At 42.4% G+C, this 23,041-nt stretch overlaps 1 long non-coding RNA gene across 2 annotated transcripts in view; it reads left to right on the top strand.

Moving 5' to 3' along the window:
• The window catches only part of LOC135320457 (uncharacterized), a 33,992-nt gene extending 11,302 nt beyond the window's left edge, over positions 1-22,690 (top strand). For both annotated transcript variants that reach the window (XR_010379611.1, XR_010379610.1), the window contains one exon: positions 22,375-22,690. This is a non-coding gene — a long non-coding RNA (uncharacterized LOC135320457). The remainder of the gene's footprint in view (positions 1-22,374) is intronic.
• The last annotated feature ends 351 nt before the right edge of the window (positions 22,691-23,041 follow it).

Genomic DNA, 23,041 nt, shown 5'->3' with positions numbered 1-23,041 from the left:
ATCTCTGAGGGATCCTAGCGACTGTGACGAAGTTCCCACGTAGGGCCCAGAGTCATTCCAGGTGAAATAAAGACAAAAGAATATCGATTTTAGCTGGAAAAGGAGTAGCAGATATCCTGGGCCAGGCTGGGCTCCTAGGAGGTAAGCTGGAAGGGAGTGAGGGTTTTCCTGCAGGCCAGACCCTGGGGCTGGGAGTAGAGGCTGGGTTGGACACTGATGCCTTTGGGGGGCAGGTAGAGAGCCCTCCAGGATGGAACTGACAGAGTGGGAATGCCAGGTGGGGTGGGGCAGATGCTCCCTGCATGTACATCCATGGTTGCTGAGTAGAAATGCTGGCTATGTGTTACCAGACCCTCTGCTTTTCAATAAGAGAGTCCCTTGTCATGATGAGGATGATATGATCCCAGCCACTTGTTCCAAGGACAGTCATCCAAGACCACTGCCTTCTTTCCACTATTTATTTTATTGTGTGTTTTTTCTGGACCACATGCCAGCATCAGGGTGTTTGAGAAGTGTGTGGACATATGTGGCTGTCTCTATCCAGGGGACCCTAGGTCTTGCTTTGACCAAAACAATCTTGAAAAAGGAAACAAATCAAGGGTTCAGAGTTTCAGCAGCAAATTTTAGCTTTCTTCCCCCACCCCCACCCAAGGGCATGAATGTTGTCTTATCAAAGGCACTTTTGTTTGCAAACAATAGAATTCCTCTTACACAGGCTCAACAAAATGAACAGAATTTATTGCAAGGATACCACAGCATTCTTCAAACACTTGGAGGGGGATGTGGAGCAGGGCCTCTGGAGGAATGAAAAGATGGAGTGCCCACCAAAGATATGAGAAAACACACATTAGGTTTTCCTCCCTCTCCCTGCGTGGTCTTGTAGGGGAAAAAAAAATTGCACTTTAATGAAAACCTGCATTATAGCTGCCCTGCTCCCCTCCAGGCCGCTGTTCATTGTCTTTGAGCTATTTTCCACCTCTTTGTAAATTGGAGGTAACTGATTGATTTGCAAAATGCCTCGTTTTAACCGACCACCTCCTCTCCAAAAAGTACTTTCCTTCATTTGCAATTCAATGCCTTTGCTCTGTAAGAAGTTTTGCTTTTTCCCTGCCAAGGGGCAGGGCTGGTTTCCAAAGAGATGCCATACAGGGGAACAACTTGTTGCAAAGTTGTCCTTGGTTTTGTGGATGCAACGGTCCCCTTCCTTCTGGGTGTGATGTCCACCTCTGGCTTTGGAACTCTTCTGATATTCTTGTGCCTAGAACAAAGGTGCTTAGGAAAGGGGTCTGCGGAAAAGGGCTCTAGAGAAAAACGTGTGCAGTTTAAAGTCAGGTTGATAAATGCTTCTGGCATTTTAAGCAGGCTGAGACCTTCCTGAGACCTCTTGCTTCGGTGGTTGCACAGGCTGGGACAACAGAATGCGAAGAAATCATAAGGGGCTAAAACTTACTGCAGACATGCGCAGTTGGCGAGTGGTGAACAAGATGCACAAAACATCTGACTGCTGTCTCTGAGGTGCTGGGAGCCAAGTGGGGGGGGGGTGTGCAGATCACCCAAATTTCCCCTCCTCTCCAGCCCAATCCCGGTCAGCAAAAGCATGAGAAAAGCCATTTAAACTATTACACAGTTAAGAAGTTACAAATACCGTATGGTCGCCGATGACAATACGGTCCTGCTCGGTTACAGTGTCCATTATGTAAACCCGTTGCTATAGACTTGGTGTAGACCGAAAGGATACAAAAGTAGACTTCACGAGTCATATGATTCAAATTACTGCGTGGTAAGTACGGCAGAGAATTTCAGATAGACGTCTGTGGGGCTGTGGAAGGGGTCAGAATGCCTTCCTGGTTGAGGGGATCAAATAAGGCTGCATGAATCAGTGGCATTCAGTGTGGATCCCATATAAGAGGTCAGATTGAAACGTGTAGGATTCAGGGGTGTCAGGGAGGAAGACATATTTCGTCTGCCCTTCGAAGGTCTTTGGGCTGGTCTAAGAGTTAAATGGACATGAGGCACATGAACAGGAGGAAAGCACACAGAACTAGTCACCTGTGTATGTGGGTGAGATTCAGGAAAACTTGAGTCACTCAGCAGACTGACGGGACCCTCATCTTCAGCTATAAAGACAAAAGAGCATGTTGGCGGTAGCGGTTTGAGACTTCAAAGGAGAGGAAGGCCGTTGATATGCTGATAGAAAGCAAATGTTTGTAAACACATGTTGCAGGGCCAGTGCAGAGAGTGGGACACACGGTGGATTCTGATCTCCAGACCCTGCTGTGTTTCCCCCACCACACCCGGTCCATATTCTTTGCAGACATCTCTGCGGATGCTCTATTTGAGGAACAAGCCCTCTGTGTAAATTCTTTAGGCGGCTAAGGGGAGGTAAAAAGGAAAGACTTCCTGAATCTTCTGTTTCTTAAAAATAATCAGCCTAAATTAATCCTCATGCCAAAGAGACACTTTTTTTTTGGCGGGCGGGGGCAAATTGTGCTCCGTCCAGGAGGAGGGTGGTGATGTGTTAAAATGTAGAAGGATACCAGATGTACTTCCATAAAAATCCCTGCATTTCCTGTAGCCCTCAGAATAGGCTGATGTCTAGCACCCCTGTTTATTGTCCTTTAGATGTTTTGTGTCTGTGTTTAAATTGCAGCTAACGGATGGATATGCAGACTCTGTAGACTGGGGTAGACTTCCCTCCTCCCAATGAAAGAAAAGTTTGCTTCATTTGAAATTCAGTTCTTTTTAGTTCATATGCATTGTTGATTTTCCCTTTCCACAGATGGTAACATCTGCCTGTATGTCTCATGTCAAATGAATAAAATGAAATCTAACATATATTCATTTTGTATCTGCAAGAATCACAATTTTACCTTTTCTTGAAAACTTTACCTTTTCCCAGGACTGCATTCTTACTTTGCTGCAGTTTGTCGTGCTCCATTTAGCTGCCAGGTTAATGTCACCTGTGTCAAGAAACCGTTTCAGATTCCACGGGATACTTTCATTTTTAAAATTTTTAAAGCTTAATTTTTTTTTTTTTTACTGACATATAGTTGATTTGCAATGTTGTGTTAGTTTCCGAAGCACAGTAGAGTGATTCAGTCATACATCTATATATTCTTTTTCATATTCATTCATTCATTCATTCATTTATTTATATCAAAGTACAGTCAGTTACAATGTGTCAATTTCTGGTGCACAGCACAATGTCCCGGACATGCCTATACATACATACCTTCAGTTTCATATTCTTTTCCATTAAAGGTTATTACAAGATACTGAATATTCTTTTCATTGTCGAAAGCAAGTTCGTGCCAGTGTGTGATGATGCACTGTGAGACCAAACAAACTGAAACGTCAGACTTTGGAGCAGACACGTGTTTATTGCGGGGCTGAGCAAGGAGAAAGGCGTGGCTGAGGCTCAAGGAAGCCCTGAACTCCCTGGTGGGTTTCGGCAAAGCATATTTAAAGGCCAGGTGAGGGGCTGGGGGTGGGGGCTGTCTCAGGATATGTGATCAGTTCGTGCACAATTTTCTGATTGGTTGATGGTTGATGTGGAGGTAAGAGGGTGGTCAAAACCGTCAACCTCTAGTCACCCGAAGGTCTTGGGGCCACGTGTTCTCCATTATTCAAGTACTTAATTCCTTCCCTTTGGTGGTGATTTTTAGCATCTGGAAAACTCAGGAGATATAAACTCAGGAGATAATAAACTCAGGAGCTACAGCAGAGGATATGAGGAAGGAGTCTGTCCCTGGAAGGCCCCCCAGGGTCCTGCTCAGTTATAATTTCATTATAGGTTATTGCAAGATATTGAATGTAGTTCCCTGTGCTATACAGTAGGACCTTGTTTTTTATTTTGTATCTAGTAGTTTATATCTGCTAATCCCAAACTCCTAGTTTATCCCTTCCCCACTCCTCCCCCTTGGTAAACATAAGTTTGCTTTCTACGTCTGTGAGTCTGTTTCTGTTTTGTAAATAAGTTCATTCATGTCATTTTTTTTTAGATCCATGTGTGAGTGATATCATATGATCTTTGTCTTCCTCTGACTTATTTCACTTAGTATGATGATCTCTAGGTCCATCCTTCTTGCTGCAAATGGCAAAAATTTCATCCTTTTTAATGGCCGAGTAGTATTCCACCATATATTGGTATATAATTCCGCTGTATGTTATATATATATATATATATATATATATATATATATATATATATATATATATATATATATATATATACACACACACACATACACACACACTGCAAGACATCTTCTTTATCCAGTCATCTGTCAGTGGACACCTAGATTGTTTCCATGTCTTGGCTGTTGTAAATAGTGCTGCTGTGAACACTGGAGTGCATGTGTCTTTTACAATTAGAATTTTCTCCGGATATAGGCCCAGGAGTGGGATTGCTGGCTCATAGGGTAACTATTTTGTTTTTAAGGAACCTCCATACTGTTTTCATAGTGTCTGCACCAAATTACATGGATGGGGTACTTTCAGATCCAGACTCCTGTCCTCAGAAGGAGGAATCTAATTGGCCCAATTTTAGTCGCAGTATTCACCCCGATCTAATTTATTGGCAGGGCAAGGGCCCATTTCATTGTGTGAGGGAAGAAGTTTTAAGACAAAAGGTGATCATCTGTATGTGTTCTCTCTTACAGTGAGGAGTTGTGGTCTTAACAGTCATTTCAACTTAATAAGCTTTTTTTTTTTCCCTTTTTGCCAAAGGAAGTATCACTTGATATTCTTCTTCATTAAAGGTTATTGCAAGATACTGAATAACCTAGTCAGCTCTTGATTAAGCATTATGCATCTGGAAGGTCTGATTTTTTTTTTTTTTAATTGAAGTACTGCCATTTACAGTGTGTTCATTTCTGGTGCACAACACAATGTCCCAGTCATGCACATAGATGCATATATTCATTTTCATAATTTTTTCATTAAAGCTTATTACAAGATACTGAACATAGTTCCCTGTGCTATACAGAAGAAACTGTTTTTTAAAATCTATTTTTATATATAGTAGCTAATATTTGTAAATCTCAAACTCCCAAATTTATCCCTTCCCTGGAAGGTCTGATTTTTTCCAGTGGTCTGATTTACTGCGTTAATGTTGATGGAACCCTATGTAATAAAAATGCAAGATAAAAGTATGAATGTTTAGACTCAATTTACAAAATGTTAGCAGTCCTTTTAATTTATGGTGTTATATTTTTCCTCCAAGGAAGCCTCAAACCTGTGAATCTTCTTTGTAAGATATTGTGAAGTAGAATGAGGTAAATTTTAGGAGAAACATATTTAGGACCTGTTATATCTCCAAAGCCACATTCTTTAAACTATAGGAATTCTTCTGTGTCAATTTTGGTATGATAAAAATTATTTCCCATTTCTACTGGCTGTCTCAGCCTCTTGGCACTACAAAACCATTTATTGTGTATTTATTCCTTTGCAATTCTTGAATTGAGGCAGCAGTGTAAGAGCGTTTTCTATCCAACTCGGGAGACAACTTGATTGCCCTGTTCCTACGGAGGCATCTTCACATTCAGTCTGGATCCCGAGGGCATGGAAGATTGAAAGGCGCCCTAGCAGAGGAAAATCTCACAGCCACGTTTCAGTGATGTGCTGGGAAGTCAGGACACAACAAATACAACACCGAGGTACGTGCTGCATCATGACTAAACTTTCACAAGACAGACTCGCAAAAGCAAAACAAGACAATGGATTTGAATTCAAATAATTCTCGAATCCACAGCACCGTGGTGTTGGTGATGAAAAAGGGGCCGAGGAGGAAGAATGAGAAAGGATAAGTCAGAGATAATCTCCTAAACATGACGTGTGGCTGGTGAATCCCTGGGCAGAGAGCTTAAGTTAAAAGAAAAACTTTGGCGGCGTTGTTTTTTTTCTAACCTCGGAATATTTTTGTTTCAAGTGGGTATCAGTGCTTGTGAAACACAGATGGTCTGCAAATCTCTATTCACTGGACCACTTGAGTACAGAAACTGGAAGAACTGGTCAAAACTGGGAAGCCAGAATTCAGATATTTAGATTTCACAAAATCAATACTGTATTACATCCTTTTGGTCCCTTTTTATGTGAGCATGTGTCCACTGCAAATATATATATATATATTTTTAAAGTGAAAGTGAAAATTAGGTGTTGGGGATTAAGAGACACACATTACTATAAATAAAATAAACCGAATTACCCCCTTTACCTCCGTTTATTGAACCCAGGACTTCATGCATGCTAAGCACACACTCTGCTCCTGTGCACATTTTATATACATTCACCAGTTGTGTACAGTTGGCTCAGTTTTTATTTTCCCCTCTCTCTCTCCTCCACTTTTTTCCCTGATCATCTGAGAGTAAGTTACGTGATCTTTGACCCCTAAATATTTCAGTGTGTATTTTTTTTTGAAGAACAGAGACATCTTTCTGCCTAACTAGGATACAACGGTCAAAGTCAAGAAACTTGACTGTGAGACAACACTATGATCTTGTCCACATTCTGTATTCAAGTGTTGTCAATTTCCCTAACCTTATGTATGGTTCCCAGTCACGGCTCTCGTCCGTTATCACACCTTACAGTTAGGTTTCCTTTCATCTGGAAGTCCGTTAGCCAGTTACTCGTAGACTGGCCCCCAGTGTCATTTGGTACGTTGGTCAACACTTAATTGAGATACTCAGTTGATTCCTCTCTGAGCTAGTGACATAGGTGTTGTAGCAAGTCTACCTGTAGGGCCAGCTGGAAGATAACAAACCAAAATTCGGTAGTCTGGGTCCTCAGAGTGGGTCTTGGGATTGGTCATACGTTGACAGAGTTATCCTGTCCCACAAGCGTCTTCTTCCAGGGGGTCGGAAACTCGATTTTGTTCCTGCATCCAGAGTTTAACAGAGAGAGCAAACATTAACCCCTGGGGAGCCAGGTAGGTGGAGGCTAGTTAACGAGCTTTTGTAGTTTGTTCACACCTTACCTTGCTCTCACTATTTGCAGATTCCCAACGAACGTTAGGGATGTTACCCGATGTGATGAGATTGGCTGTGAGACGCATGGGTGCTCGGATACATAGTGCCCAAGTACTGAATATTATGAACGCTGCAACAAAAGGAGCACGTTTTACAGGTGGAAACAGTTCTTGTTCAGGTTTCATGAGATACTAAACTGTAACGCCAGGGCACTTGGACACTGTCTTTCGACAGTAATTTGCGTCGTCATCTGTATACCATCTCACCTTAGCCCCCAGACAGAAAACTCATGTGACCAAGGTCTCTGGACCAAGTCCCAGGAACACCCATGTGGAGACATAACCCTGGTTACGAGGGACTGATAGTTTCCTTGAGATGTGGCTGTGTATTTGCTATTAAAGTTTCAGTGTGAGACTAGTGCCTACTGTGTATTTCATGGGTTCACTGCTTCTGCAGGTGTTCTGTCTTCTTTTTTCCCCCCCCAAAATTTCCTTTGTTAAGATTCTTCTTTTTTTTCATTTATTAAATCCATTAATTTTACTTTATTTTTTTTTAATTTAAGTATAAAATATTTGATCTACAGTGTTGTGTTAATTTCTGGTGCACGGCCAAGTGATTCAGTTGTACATATATATATTATTTTTCATATTCTTTTCCACTATGGTTTATTACAGGATATTGAATATAGGTCCCTGTGCTGTACAGTAGGACCCTGTGGTTTATCTGTTTTATAGGTAGTGATGTGTATCTTTAAGATTCTGTTAGTAAGCTGAGATAACCCAAAAGCCTTACAAAAACTCTCCTGGTTCTCAAATATTATATGCCAGGTGACTGGGGTTCATAGAATTGTTGGCCCAAAGGGTGGCCATTTCCTCCTTGACCAAGTTATGAAAATGAAAGAATCTCTTAAGACCGACAGAGCCCCTGGGAGGGGTGACAATCCCAGTGTCGCCCATCCTAGGTAAGCAAGTCGATTCAACAAACGGGCATTGGATGCTGCTGTAGTTTGGTTAGCAGTGGATGAAGGCGAACGTGGGAAGCATGATGGAGTGGGTCATCATCCGTGAGGTCACGGGTACTGGTTTATGAGGGTCCGTGGAGGTCGTGGTAAGGAGCTTGAATTTTATTCTAAGTCAGCTGACATCTGCTATAGAAATAAGACACATACGTTTAATCCGTATCTCTCCAGCTCATATATATTTATCTCAAATACTTCTGTTGCGTTCACAGAAGTGTAGAAGAAATGAAAGCAGAAGGAATAAAGCGAGAGATGCCCAGACAAGGAAATTGCTGGGTTATGATTCACTTGGAAGACCAGCATAAAAATTCATAGCAGAATCTATCAATTTTGGGAAATATCAAGGACAGAGGGGCTAAGGAGACAAGATGATGGAGTGTGAGGTTTTAATCTTAATCGTGACGGAAGGAAGCAAGATAGCAAGTGAAGTTAGAAATTTCCATGTTTCCCCCCCCCCCCCGTTTGCAAACATTTAACCGAAGGGGTTGGGCTTAGGCAATGGAGAATGTGGGAGAAGGGACATGCTTGGGGATGAGGAGATGAATACAGGGGGGTACTGGATGTTTTGGCAAAGATGAAGAGGTAAGAGCTGAGTACCAGGAGCCCTCAAGTTGTCTGTCTCAGTATCCAGGTGTGGGTTGTAGAAGCACCCCAAACTTCTGCTTCTGATTTGCTTACATTTTGTGTCTGGTTTCTACTGCTGCCGTCATATAACAGATGACCACAAATCCAGCAGCCTCAGCTGATTATCCCATAGCTCTGAAGTTCAGAAGTCCTGGTGGGCTCGGCTGGGTCTCACACATCTGAAGTCAAGGTGTTAGGCGGGCTTCCCTGCGGGCACTAGGCGAGCTTCTGCTGCTCATCTCATGCAGGTTTTATTGGTAGAATTCATGTCCATGGGAGAGTAGGGCTGAGGCCCCTGGTACTTTGTGGGCTTCCTGTCAGGGGTCAGTGTCTTCTACAGGGTACCTACAGTCCTCGGCTCAAGCTCCGTCATCGTCAAAGCTAGCAGTGTCATACCAAATCCTTCCTGTACTTTGAATGTCTCTGACTTCCTCTTCTATCTCTGCTTGTAAGGACTTGTGTGACCGCATTGAACCTACCTGGAGACTACCTTGATCAGCTCCCTATTTTAGTTAGGGTCGACTCATTAGTAATCTTAATTATTTCTGCAGAGTCCCTGTTGCCATATTCACAGGCTCAGGGGTGAAGGCATGGAAAGTTCTTGGGACTCTCAGTTCTCCAGATCACAGATGTCAACTCTCCTGTGGCCCTCGCCTAGATGTGTGAATTGGGGCGAGTCTTTGCATTCTTGCTCTTAAGTGTCTTCAAATGTGAACTGGTGGTGCTGCATCCTGGGGGGTGTTTGAAGGATAAAAGCAGCTAATAGCTGTAAAGCAGTTAGAATAATGCTTGGCACATGGACAGTGGTAGTTATTTAAAAAAAAGTTCTATTGAAATATAGTTGATTTACAATGTGTTAGTTTCAGGTGTACAGCAAATTATTCAGCTTTATATATATATATTCTTTTTCAGGTTTTTTTTTCCATCATGGGTTATTACAAGATATTGAATATAATTCCCTGTGCTGTACAGTAGGTCCTTATTTTTCACCTATTTTATATTTAGTAGTGTTTATCTGCTAATCCCAAACTCCTAATTTATCCCTCCCTCTCCTTCCCCTTTGGTAACCATAGTTTGTTTTCTATATCTGAGAGTCTATTTCTGGTTTGTAGATAAGTTCATTTGTATCCTTTTTTTTTTTTTTTTTAGATTCCACATGTAAGTGATATCAGATGGTTTTTGTCTTTGTCTGACTTGCTTCACTTAGTATGATAATCTCGAGGTCCATCCATGTTGCTGCAAATGGCATTATTTCATTCTTTTTTATGGCTGTGTAGTATTCCATTGTACAGATATACCATAACTTCTTTATCCAGTCATCTGTTGATGGGCATTTAGGTTGCTCCCATGTCTTGGCTATTGTAAGTAGTGCAAATGTTAGTTATGTTGGAAAATATAAAAGCAGCAAGCATCAGAATCTAGAGGTGAGTTGCTAATCAGAAAAAAATGGGAATCAAATGCTGAGGTCACTTGTTGGGTGGAGGGTCAGGCTAGGTCATGGAAACAAAAACAAATTCCTCCTGCAGGGGAGATGAGCTGAGTCGACTGGCAGGCAAACAAGCAAAATAGGATGATTTCAGGTACAGTTGAATGTTAATGAAAAAAGTAAAAGAAAGATGCTCCAGGGGGAATTTCCTATTCAAAACCTGCTAATTTTCTGATTTTCCTCCTTGGAAAAGGCTAAACCAGGTCTGAATTGGGGGTGGGGGAGTGATGGACGTACAGCCACTCCCACGTCTTTTCTTATCGACACCCATGCTTAGGATGCAGGCTTCAGCTGGAGTGAATTTGTGAGTGTGAGAAAACCGTCTGACAGCCACGTCTTGGCCCTGCCTTTCCATGGAAACTTACTCTCTAGGCATTTCTCAGTTTACAAAGGACTAGCCATAAATCCTACCAGTGAAGGGCTTCAGAGATGGGCTGTGAACCTAGGAGGAAGGAAAGAGATGTTTTCTCCCCTACCTGCCAAAGAGACCTTCAGAATGTGTTGTGCATTAATCCAGACTGTTCATTCACTGTGCCTGAATTTTAACAGATATTTACATAATTTTATGACATTGGTGGCTTGCAGTTCCTTCTCTCCCCACTTAAAATACATCTCCTTCATTCTGTCATGGGAAGAGCTTCCTCAAGGATATATGAATTTTTTAAACTTATCTACAGAGTCATTGAATGTCCTTAGAACAAGGAGGGTGAATACACTGCCCTTTTTTTTTTTTTTTTTTTTTTTTTGGTGCAAAGTATCAACTCTGCTTGTTCAGAACCCAAAAAAGAAGACATCGTAGGGACGTGAAGTCAGGGAAGGCCACTGCAAGACCTTTCTTAAACTTCAGAGAGGATTTAAAGTTTTCTACACTGTAGAACTACTAAAAATAAAATACGGCACTTTTATTAGAATTTTTTCCTTTCATTTCTGTGACTCCCATTAGCTAAAGTGCTGAGAAAAAGATACTGGTTCTGCGTAGGGAGAAAAATGGAGGATAATTCAGTTACATACGAAAATTGTCAAAGTTAAGAAGCTCTTGGCCAAGGTATTAAGAGTTGAGGTTCGCACTGAAATACACGTGTATTAAAATATAAACTGAAATGTAGGGTATATATCATGTGATATTCGTACGTTACAATGTATGATATATTAATATATTTTTTAAATATAGAGATTTTGAGTGTTACAAGTTACTATATATTATTATTGTATAACGATGCATATATAGAACATTATATTGCTTTTTGATGTAATGTGTTTTCTGTATGGTATGCAATGCTTTGCATGCGTACAGGTGCATAGGTGGATGTATGATTTAGGTACGTACACTGTGAACAACAGCAGTGCCTTTTCCAGTTTTCGATGTTCACTGTTGGGAGTAATCCAGGGTCTAAACGGGTCATCCTTAAAGCCACTTCTGTACCACTTACATACCTGTGTCACTTTCCAAGAAATGGGCGTTGAGGACATTGATTTTTGTTTGTTTTGTAACTCTAGCTTTAAATTCTGAGTTGACAGCAAAGAGGAGAGTTACTGAGATCTTCCCTGAAGATGAGCTTAGTGTTAGACCTCGTATGTCTACATGCCACGTCTTTTTACATTTTCCACACAGAATGCATATGTACCCAGAAAAAAGTCTGAAAATTGCCAACTTCCTTTTCTCTCTGAACGGCATGCTGGCAGTCATTTTCTGGTTATTCTTTTGTGGAACTCCCAGGTAGACAGCCCAGGGTCGCACCGGGCAGCCTGGGACAGTCAGGCAGTGGGGCAGGTGTTGCCTGGGGTCCTGGCATCCCGTGGGGAGGTGTGTTGGGCCGGCAGTGACTGGTGCTCTGGGGAAGGGGCACGGGGTACCCGAGGGAGGGTCGCAGTGTTTGTGGAGGCTCAGTGTGGGGCGCGCCCTCTTGCACTGGGTGCTGGCCTCCAGTGGACGCTGTGTGTCGTTGCTGGTCACAGCGTGGCTCCTTGGCCTTGTGGGTGGGAAGTTACACCCGTGCAGGGCTCTCCTGGTCCCAGGAAAGAGAAAACAAGCTGCCTCTGGCTCTGTCATCCCATACACAGCCCATTTGTCTCTCCACTTCAACTTTCATAATAAAAGGACGTAAAGTCAGTATCTGCTATTACTGCCTTTAAAAATATTCGTCCACGCCATACCACGCCCCCCGACCCCCCATCCCATAGCCTCCTTCATTGGGTTTATTCCTAAGTATTTTATTTGGGATTTCGGGATTTGCAGGTACACACTACTATACAGAAAACAGATAAACAACAGGGTCCTCCTGTAGAGCACAGGGAACTACATTCAATATCTTGTCATAACCTATAATGAAAACGAATAGGAAAAAGAATATATATATACGTATAACTGAATCACTATGCCGTGTACCAGAAATGAACCCATCATATACTAAGATGAAACAGACAAATAAACCCAGGCCAGACTGGCCCTAAACCAAAAAAAAAAAAAAAAAAAAAAAAAAAAAATCCTCATTCCCAGCAGTAATTACCTCCCATGTTACCTGCAAAAGAGGCGGACGTCCAGCCTGGCTTTCTCACTTGTGCAGAAACACTAGTTCCTAGTAAAATGCACTGACCGGACAGAGTTCTACTCATTTCACTTATGTTGAAACTCAACATGTAAGTGAATAACCTTGATGCAAGAATTATACACCTTTATGCATCTGAGTATGAACGTTAAATTCACCTTCTCGTCCAGACTAGAATGTGGGCCCGCTCTGGAGACAGCCAGAGCAGTCTCTAAGTTTTCCCTTCATGGGAAAACTTGTTTTCCCCTAATACGCAGAACTATTTCTTTTTCCTTCCATGTTTACATCATTCTGAGCTGACTGTTGTCCTCTGTTTCCTTTTTTGGCTCCTCTGAGCCAAGGAAGTCAAAATTTGCTCCATCAGAAGTACGGTTTCTCGTGCGGTATACCAGAAATAATCACTCATGGTAAACTGACAGTACTTCAATAAAAAGTAAAAAAAAAACAAAAAAACTAAAACACACACAAGATAACAAAGTTGCAACCAGCAGTAAATAAGCCCTAGAGATCGAATGCACCGTGTCATGAATATAGACGACAAAACTGTATGACAAGCACCAAACTTGCTGAGAAATTGCAACTCGATTATTCTAACCACTAAAAAGAAGGGATTAATTTACGGAACATAATAGAGGTGCCAGTTTTTGCTACAATGGCAATCAGATAATATACAAATGTATCAAATTAACATGTTACAGACCCTACATTTATACAATGTTAAATGTTTGGAATACTTCAGTTAAAAATAGGTAAATAAATAAATGAAACCAGCAAGAAAATAAAGATACTAAAAATATATATAGTTTTTTGCCCCTGCCCCCATTCCCTCCTCCCCCCACTCCCTCCTCCCCTTTCCTTTCCCCATCCACCCCCCCCCCCTTCCTCTTCATTGTTAGTATTATCCTCATGCTACGGTTTCCTTTTTACTCTTTGGTTCCCCAATCTAAAGCCATCCTCTCTGGAAAACATGTGGCAAATGCGATGTATTTGGCAGGGTGACTGTGTCTTCGCAAGCTGGTCCTGCCGCCTCTTGGTTTAAAAAGCCTTCATCAAAGGCATCATCCTTATGGAGGGGAGGAGGGGGAGGGAAATGTGTGGCAGTAAGGGTCCTCCTTATGCAGATAAGGGTCTCTTGGGTGGTCAGAATTGTCTCTGGGAGTAGCTCTCTTCCTGGCTTGGAGACGTCTCTGCAAATGGGAAACTGCCGTGTAAGTATAAGTTTCCTTTACGAAGAGGAAACTTGTATGCTCGATGAGCAGGCCGGTAGGGAAGGCAGAGAGCTTTCCGTGAGTCTGCTGTTCCTGATTGCCTTTAGCTCAGAGGAACTTGCACAGCAAACAGGCATATTTTGGGGTGGCGTGTTCTAGATCCCTTCAACTCAAGCTATGGGGGTTTGTCTGTAGGAGAACTTAGGAGTTGCCTGATGGGAAATACAGCATTAGCTGAGAATCCGATGTGCCTCATTCCTCGAACACGTGTTGGTGGAGCCCCTGCTGTGTGAACACAGCTGCCTAGGTGGGAGGGGTTGTCCAGCATTACAAATCCCTGCCCCCCCCAGCGCTGACGTCACCATGTGTGTCGGGGGCAGTGGTCTTATTCACGGACGTATCAATTTTCATCACAAAGGGCTACATTTTTTGTGTGTATCCTTGCAGCTCTGCCCTGCCCTGCGGTGGGTAAGGATGCTCGCACGACACCTTTGCTTTCAAGCTCTCATCTCTTTTCTTGGGAGCCTGGTCCTGCTTGATAATCTGTCTTGAATCTTCATGCTCCCCTCAGCTGTCTTTTTTCCTCTGCAGTTTTCTTAGCTGCAGATTTCTCTAGCTCCCTGGGATTAGTAAATACCTTAAAGGATAGTGTGTGTAAAAGAGAAATGCAACCTCTTTGTTTGAAAATGGGATGAGCAAACGTCTGCTCGCAACTACCTCAGAGGTACCTATCGAAGCACACCACATTATAATTTATTATGTTTAGATCGGAGGAGTCTTTGCGGGTGGCCAGAGACAGATGCCTCTGTCAAGCCAGCTTAATCAGAAAAGGAAATATCATTTTCCCTCTACCTTTCTGAGTGTGTTCTCAGCTGAGTCCCGTTGTCATGGAAGTCAGCAAGTAGTTTATTAACATGACTACCTCACGTGTACGTGGGAGATAACCAGCAAAAATGAGTAATTCACTGATAAAGACTAAGCCGCCAGCTTAAATACTGTCTTCAACTAAAGGTAAGGAAGGAGAAATGTGTGTGTGTGTGTGTGTCTGTGTGTCTGTGTGTCTGTGTGTGTGGTGGGGCAGCTATGGTGGGGTTACTGTGGAAACTACAGTAAACAAAGGCAAGGTTCATTATGCAGATTTGACTTGGTGCCTTTTTGCCTGATAAGATTTCTTTGTGATGTAGGGACGTCCTTCTCCTCCTGGCACAGAGAGGGAGACACCCTGACAAAAGGAGATTTCCTTTATAAACTGTAAGCTTCCCTTTCAAAAGGGTAACTTTTTCTGTCCTCAGGGCTTCTCCCCTGACTGCTGTTTCTCAAAATAATGAGCTCAAAAAAAATCCAAATGCCAGTTAAGAATATTTGGGGTGCACACAGTCTGGTACTTTACATCACTCTCTGCTTCTACACGCAGAACTTCTCCGAAGGACACGTACTAGACCTGCCGAGGTGCTGGACCCCCTGTGGGACAGGTGAACGTGTCAGAGGAATGAGCCATTGTGATTAGCCAGGGCGAGCTCTCAGGAGCTTCCTTGTGGCTGGGAGACAGGTGGACACCTGTAGCTGAGAGTCCTAACAGGGCTTGGGGGAGGTGATGGGAGGTACGTGGGGACCTACACCTGCCGGTCCCACCAGAGCCATTTAGATTAGAGGCAGGGCCGTTGTTCTGCGGGAAGAGCATGCCACGAGCCCCTTCCTCTCCCCGCACCCAGAGCCAGTGCTGTCAGTCGTCCTTCTGCACTGCTTTGTTGGATATCCGTTGCACTGTTCTTTGAATGTTTTATCTCTCCCTGCACTGAAATTGTTTTGCTGGAACACATCCCAAAGGATATGCTTTTATGAGAGGAAGTGTATGTGCAGTAAACATGATGAGAACCTTGATTGCTGGGGGAAAGTTCTGATACTGTTTAATCGTTTGGATATAAAACCGTGGTGCAGAGACATTTCCCTTCAGAACTTTGAAGTCGTAGGCTCTCTGAGTTCACGTCCCCAAGGATGTGATGAGATGTGTTTCTAAGAAACATTATCTCCTTCTCTTTCTCTAAGCTTTTGGACTTTGGACTTTTCATCCTTCTCATTCGGGTCTCTCACTCATCAGAATGTGTTGTGTGTGGCTGTTTTTTGTTTTGTTTTGTTTTGTTTTTTAAGCTGCTTTGTTCCCATTCAACCCCAAGTCACGATCATCGCTTTCCAAATGTTGGAGTTGTTCTCTGATTTAATTTATCGTCGCTCCCCCTAGTTTCTCAATTCCCTCCTCGGGAAATCCTATGAGCTTCTTAACGCTCCTTCCTTGATCTCGCCTCTGCGGCCCTTCAGTTTACTTTCTCTTTCTTTGTAATTTTTGCTGTAGGTTCTGGAATATTTACTCAGTTTTATCCTGCGGATCATAAATTTGTTCTTTGGGCATGTTCATTCTGTAATGTGACTTTCTATGAACTACCTAGTAACTATCATTCATGTTCCATTTTTTAAAATAACATGTCACTTTTCTACGAACATCCTTAGGAATCCCCCCGAAGGTACGAATCAGGCTCCTAGAGGACTTTCTTTATTTCTTCTGTTACACCTGTTTTGTATATTTTTACGTTGTTCCTTACTGTCTTGATCGTGACTTAAGCGTATTTTTTTTATCCTGCTCACTCGTTTGTTTTTCTACCAGCTGGTCTTTTTTGTTTAACTGTGTATATTACTGAATAAGAGACTGAGTTCGTGGCGGGGCTACAGTGACTGCTTTCCCACTGTGTGGCTTTGTTTTGTTTTTTCTTTTTTTTTTTTAAGTATAGTCAGTTACAATGTGTCAATTTCTGGTGTGCAACACAATGTCCCAGTCATGCGTATACATACATATATTCGTTTCCATATTCTTTTTTATTAAAAGTTATTACAAGGTACTGAACATAGTTCCTTGTGCTATACAGAAGAAATTTTATTTTTGTATGGCTCTGCTTCTAATGGATTTCTTTCATAAATGTGGAGATGCCAGGTTCTGTCAGCAGACAGATTTTTCTAAAAGGGCACAAGGGGGTCACACGGGCACTCTTAGGATCCCAACAAAAACAAAAGAAACGTCGACTTCGTTCTGGGAGGGGAGGACCCCGTGCGTTGTGCTCCTTGGTAAGTCTTCCTTTCAGTTCACTTTCTGTGTCCACAGAGTGATCTCCAGTCACCTTGGTTTTCTTCTTCTTCTGTTCTTGCATCCACAGCTGAATGAAGGGCTCCTCTGTGAAAATCCGTCATAATTTAGGAAGCGGGTCTGGGGCTTTGGCTGGGGACAGAAGCTGGCAGGCACTCCATGGCCACCTCGAGGTGTGGGGGCCTGTGTGGTAGACCTCCACACATAGGTCCCCATGAATCCAGCTGCGTGATCTCTCTGGGTCCTACACACATCACTTGCTAAGGTTCAGTTGTCATTTGTCTACCTGTGTAGTCTCATTTCTCTTTAAAAATGTTGTGGGAAGTTGGCGATACCCTTCGATCTTTTTGATCCTTGATCCTACCGTGAAATTGGCATTTATCTTCTATAATGTCACTTATTTCAGAAGCCTACCACGGGGAAGGTAGGCAAATGTGTGGCTGCTGTCCCTGGACTGAACCAGAAGTTCCATCGTGAGTTAGTATCTGAATTCCAGACTGGCCACATGGATAATATATATCGCTTCTAAAATCTCCCTTGCAGACTATTCGTCCTTAACTAGATGATCAGAACTTACTTTATATCCCACACTTACATGGACTCTGTCGTGATTTTTACATTTTCCATTTAGTCAAAAAATATTTGTATTTGTTGGCCTCAAAACAAAAATAGGTTGATCACATTGGAAAATGACCTTCTTTCTCAAGTTTGACCTTCATGCTGTTTTATGTTGAGTTGTATTTTAGAATCAGTCCTTCCACCTGTTGACCTTGAGATGGTACTTCCAACTATTTTCCCCCACCTCACTTTTTTTTTTTTTTAATTTTTTAGCTTTTTGCTTTTCTGTTTTACCAGCCCAACTGTGTACACAGGCTATGACTGATGATTATTTAGCAGCAGAAGATTGACCTCATCTTCATCAGGAAGCCTCAGTGTTGCGTTTAGGCAGATTCTGTTTCCAGTAATGAGGATACAGGAAACATCGCTTCCTTTGCAAGTTCTTACCCTTCCTCACGCTTAAAGAAAGACATGCTTTGTCGTATTCGGCTATTTCTCACCGTTGGATTTCCTGGTTTTGCTAGGAAACGTTCAAACAGAGCAAAGAGCAAGATTTTTCAGTAAAAAGTCATTTTCCTGTTGCATTGATGAGGTTGTGTAATGCCCGGAGCAAGTTAATCTTTATAAAAAGGCTTTAAGACGACATCTTATTTTATACGATACGGCCACTTGTGAGAGCATTCCACCAAGAATAGCAAACCTAAGACTCCGTTGCAATGATGGTGGTTTATTACAAGTGGGGCTGTTTCAGTAAGAGAAGCGCTTTATTGACTATTCCATTCTTGATGTAGATTCTAAATCAGTTTGATGCGGGATCTCAGCACTTGAAGAGTTGTTCACCAGTGGTTTTTCTACATCTGAAAGTAGCCTTTGCCAGTGAAGAGTGCTGGCAAAAAAAGCAGTTCACCCAAATTATGAGTTCCTTGAATTAGCTCAGTATACCTCGTCTAGCAAAGAAGAGAACGAATCTATCTTGCACCGAAATGAGAGCGTAATTTGGGTCAGATACTAACGAGTTAGGGTCCTACCTGATTCTGAGTTCAGCTGGGCGGTGAGCAGAGATGGTGGTGAGACCCCCGTGACCAGTAATGAAATGTTTTATGCTGTCGGGAGGGGAGCAAAGCAACCCGTGAAAGCTCAGGGTGGAAGAAGGTTCCAAACCTGGTTGACTAACCTCTGCTGGAATTAATGACGGTACCTCTCTTACCTCCGAAAAGCTCATAGATTCTCCTGTAAGTTGGATTCTCATTGAAAAGCCCCTATTCCTCCTTAGAGCCTCAGGCAAAACAGTTTCCTGAGCTTGAGTGCTTATTTGTAAAATTAGGGCTTGCAAAATTCCAAGTGATTTTTTTTTTCCTCCCCCTTAAACTCTGAATTGAGGAAAATTTGCCTAATAGAAACACGTTTGCATGGCAAGATGCTAGGCTCGGGGGACCCATTTAGGATCTGCTGTCCCTATTTTAAGCAACCCCATAAATAATTAGTTAAAAATCATGCTTTGTCAGTTTTTGGAATCAGTCATTTTATGTTATTCTAGTACACGGGCCAGTTTGTAGTCAAGGGTCGAATTGAACTTTTGGAATTTTACATGAAATAATATTTTTTTGAACCTTAATGTTGAAAGGAGATTGCTGAAAGCACACTGTTACAAATCCAGTTGCTGGATGACCTGGAATTTATTACTCAATATTCAATTGATATTTCTTGTCTGAATACATCTTTCCATGGAAAGAAATACTGAGAGTGCTGAAGAGTGTTAAACTTTCCAGAAACTACAGTTGTATGGAAGAAAACTGAAACAGCCCCCTGCATTTTTCTGTTAATAAACATGTGACTTGTCAGTGTAACAAACAGCACAGTGTATTAAATGAGGAAAACTTATGTTCCCTGTATTAGAAAGTGGTTCGTGCACATTCTCAGGAGAAGTTCAAAATGTTTTCCCTTTACATGCAGATAAGGGAAAAAAACACAAAGACTTCGCAGAAAAGGGCACTGTAACCAAACCGTTTAGTTATTCACGCAAAGAAGAGATAACATATTGTCAGGATTGCTAAAGTCACTTGACCCAGTTGAGGAGGAATTTATTCAGGTGGCTTTAATGATGGAGCTACTTTTGGTCGGCAAACCTGTGTTAAAAGGACTTTATAGAAAACTGTCGTTAATCCTTATGCCCCAGTTCCTGCAGGTGAAGCTTACTGTGCGCGTTTTACAAATGGGAAGATGGATTTTCATGATGTAAAAGGTATTTGCTGGAGCTCTGGTAAGCCTGGGAGCTGCATCCAAGACGCCCCTCTCAGTATTAAGCACCCTTTGTCAGGAGAATAGGATTGCGGGAATGGAAGTTGGGGATTTGTACCACACAGGACCCTGAAAGTGTGTGGAAGAATTTTAAATTTTTGCTGAAAAATGTAATCAGTGCAGACACCCCTTCCTTCTTCGCCCAGAGGATTCTGGAAGGGAATTCATTGAACTGCCTTTATTTATCTTTTCCCAGTTTTCACAGTCGCCCTTCATACAGGCAGACATTCTTTCATTCGCTTTTAGTATTCTTTTTTGTTTGTTTGTTTTTTAATTTTTTATCGACGTGTAGTTGATTCACAACGTGGGTTGCAGGCTCACTTTAATTATTTCGACAGATACCATGATGTACCTACCAGGAGTTAGGGTGCTGCCCTTTCTTTTCCTGCACTGCAGCTGGAACAAACATTTGTTTTTATTTCTGTGCATTAATTTTTAATTGAAGTACAGTCAGTTACAGTGTGTCAGTTTCTGGTGCACAGCACAGTGTCCCAGTCATGCATATACATACATGTATTTGTTTTCATATTCTTTTTCACACACACATATTGGTTTTTATATTCTTTTTCATGAACGGTTATTATAAAATATTGAATATCATTTCCCGTATTATACAGAAGAAATTAAGCATTTATTTTTAAAAGGGATTTTTTTTTTTAAAATGACAAACCACCCATCCTGGCCACAGTGGTTTCACTTTTACCACATTTAGCTAATGTTAGTGTCTCAGTTCTTAAATCACATGCCCCATTGTTTACACTATTACGTTGGGTCAGTTTGTTCCTCCTGAGTGTGAGATAGACCTTTTGGTCTTTTCTTTACCTAACAAAGCATTACGCTCATAATATGCACTCTTCTACTGGCATCTTACCTTGTAATTATTTCAAAATTATTTTCTCAAAACACTGCCTTGAGTGTTTTGAGGATTCTGACTTCAGTCAGACAGTGTGGATTTGGAAAGTTAACACACACAGCGGTGGGTTAGAAAAGGTATATTCTGGTGAGGGGAAGGGGTAGAAATCAAATGAGGACACAGGTGATTTTTCTCTTCACATCACAGACCCTTTGTGCTGGTTTCATGCTCCTTCTTGTCTTGCCGTCATCCATCGAGAGATCCTGGCTTGCAGTTTCATAAAGGAAAGAGGAGTTGATGGAGATTTATTTACACAGAGGTGGGGTCACTGCTCATTTGGGCTGCAGGATGTGGCCTGATTCCAGAGTTGCAGACCAGGGGTTGAAGGCAGTGCAGTCGCTGGGCTGGAAGCCAGGGCTCCGAGTCATTGTAATTGTAGATGAAATAATAATTATTCGAGATCGTTTGCTAATCAGCAGAACCTTGGAAGTGGCTGCTGACTCTCGAGGTGATTAAGGTGAAACGCCAAATTTGCATGCATTTTAGAATTCCACCATAGCTTGCAAGAGCCCCTCTCTAAAAATAGACTTTGCTTCTTTCAAGATGTGCGCAAAATCAAGGACCCAGAAGGAGTAATTGCAGTGCATCGATAATGCCTAAAACAAAAACACCACAGAATCTCCCTCCCATAGACAATTATCTAAAGATGCTCTTGTCTTTAATTATATGACAGGCTCACCTTGTGTTTTTAGATTATTAGCCATAGCGAATTAGTAGCTGCTCTTTGCCGTCTTCGATAAATACTGAAGCTGGGAGCTTTGCAAATGCATTCGAGATGCCTGCCCAGATGCTCTGTGACTCACTGGTCTCTGCCCATTTATTGAGTGGCCCAGCGTTGTCCGTTTTTGTTCTTTTCCCCGCCCCCTGGCTCTGGTATATCTGAAAAGCCGAACAGAAACGTCAGTCAGCGAGGCAGAGACATGGGTGCAGAACACTGGGCTTCAGAGGTGACTTTGTATAGACACAAGTTCTGAGGGTGACCTCTAATACCGTCCCAGGGAGATTCTTGTAGCAATTGGAAGACATTTATCAGATGGTTTCAGAGATGCAGGGAAAATCCGTACAGCGGAATAGAAGCTTTTGCTCTGCAATTTGCTACATCTAAGTGGTGCCCAGTGAACACCCGTGTATTTAAAACCCCAGGAGTTCTTTGTGTGGGGTTGTTTTGTCTGGGTTTTGATCCTCCTGCCTCATGTGATCCTAGACACACACCGCTGAAGGCTCTCTCCCTTGTAATGTGGTTTTCTTACCTATGGGCATCTGTAAGAAAGGGAACAGAAGATGAAGCAGTCTGGGTAGACACGTGTGATGTCGCTGTGCCGTCCGGGTCTCCCTGAGAAACTGTGAAGGCCCTTTGGTATCGTCTGTTCTAAGAGACACGCCTTGGTCTCTCCAGAAATTACACCCGCGCGGGGTCTGGGTGCTTTGAAGTAGCAAGGCATTGTGCAGTTTCATTCTGAGGCCGTTTAAGCAAAGAGAGACTGAAGCGCACGTTGGGCATTTGAGCCCTCGGAAAGGAGAGGACAGACAGCGTTTCTGAAAATAAACGCTTTTTGAACATAAAACAGAGAAATTGCACGAAAGCAATCTCCTGTGTTTGACAGCAATTTCTGTTTCTGTTCCAGCTGCTTCTGCAGATAAAATTACAGTGGAACTGGCTTTCCTATTTAACTGGCCTCCAGATAGAGTCACCCCAAATCTCCAGCTATTGACTTTTGAAACACCGCTTACGGAACAGGTACCTGGAAAAACATGCTTCTGTTGAATTTCTTTATAAAAAGAAAGGCCAGGAGGGCATTGAGTCTGTACCCATTTAGCCAAGCACGCTACCGCTAACATTAAAGGTCAACCTCTTACAAAAAGCCATTGAGATTAGACATTTTTGGTAAAATCTTTTGGTAAAGAAGCATATGAACTGGGGGAGTGGGGTGATTATCCACTGATTCCTATATCCTGTTGCTTTGAGGGCGGTCCCCAGGATGTTAACTTGCTGGCATGAGCCCCCTGTGGTCTTAGACTGTGCTGAGAACCGAGGGGCTGGCGAGACAGGATCAAAGGTGGGGCGTGGAGCTGTCCCCTCCCGCAGTGCTGAAACCGGAGGGGAAGACGGGCATTCCACATTGGGCTCCTGTGAGTGACAAGGCTCATTCAGTTGTTACATTCTGTTGATGAGATAAACGTATTCTGTGTCTGAGAAGGCCAGAAAGGAGGGCATTAAGGCATGGTCTATTCTGAAGGGAGTTTGTTATCTGTTTTGTCAGCTAGGGTGCCTGAGAGTAAAATTCAAGACCT

This window comes from Camelus dromedarius, chromosome Y, assembly GCF_036321535.1.
Source record: "Camelus dromedarius isolate mCamDro1 chromosome Y, mCamDro1.pat, whole genome shotgun sequence".
NCBI lineage: Eukaryota > Metazoa > Chordata > Mammalia > Artiodactyla > Camelidae > Camelus > Camelus dromedarius.
Note: the sequence above shows the minus strand (reverse complement) of the source record. Positions and strands in the feature narration are given on the sequence as shown.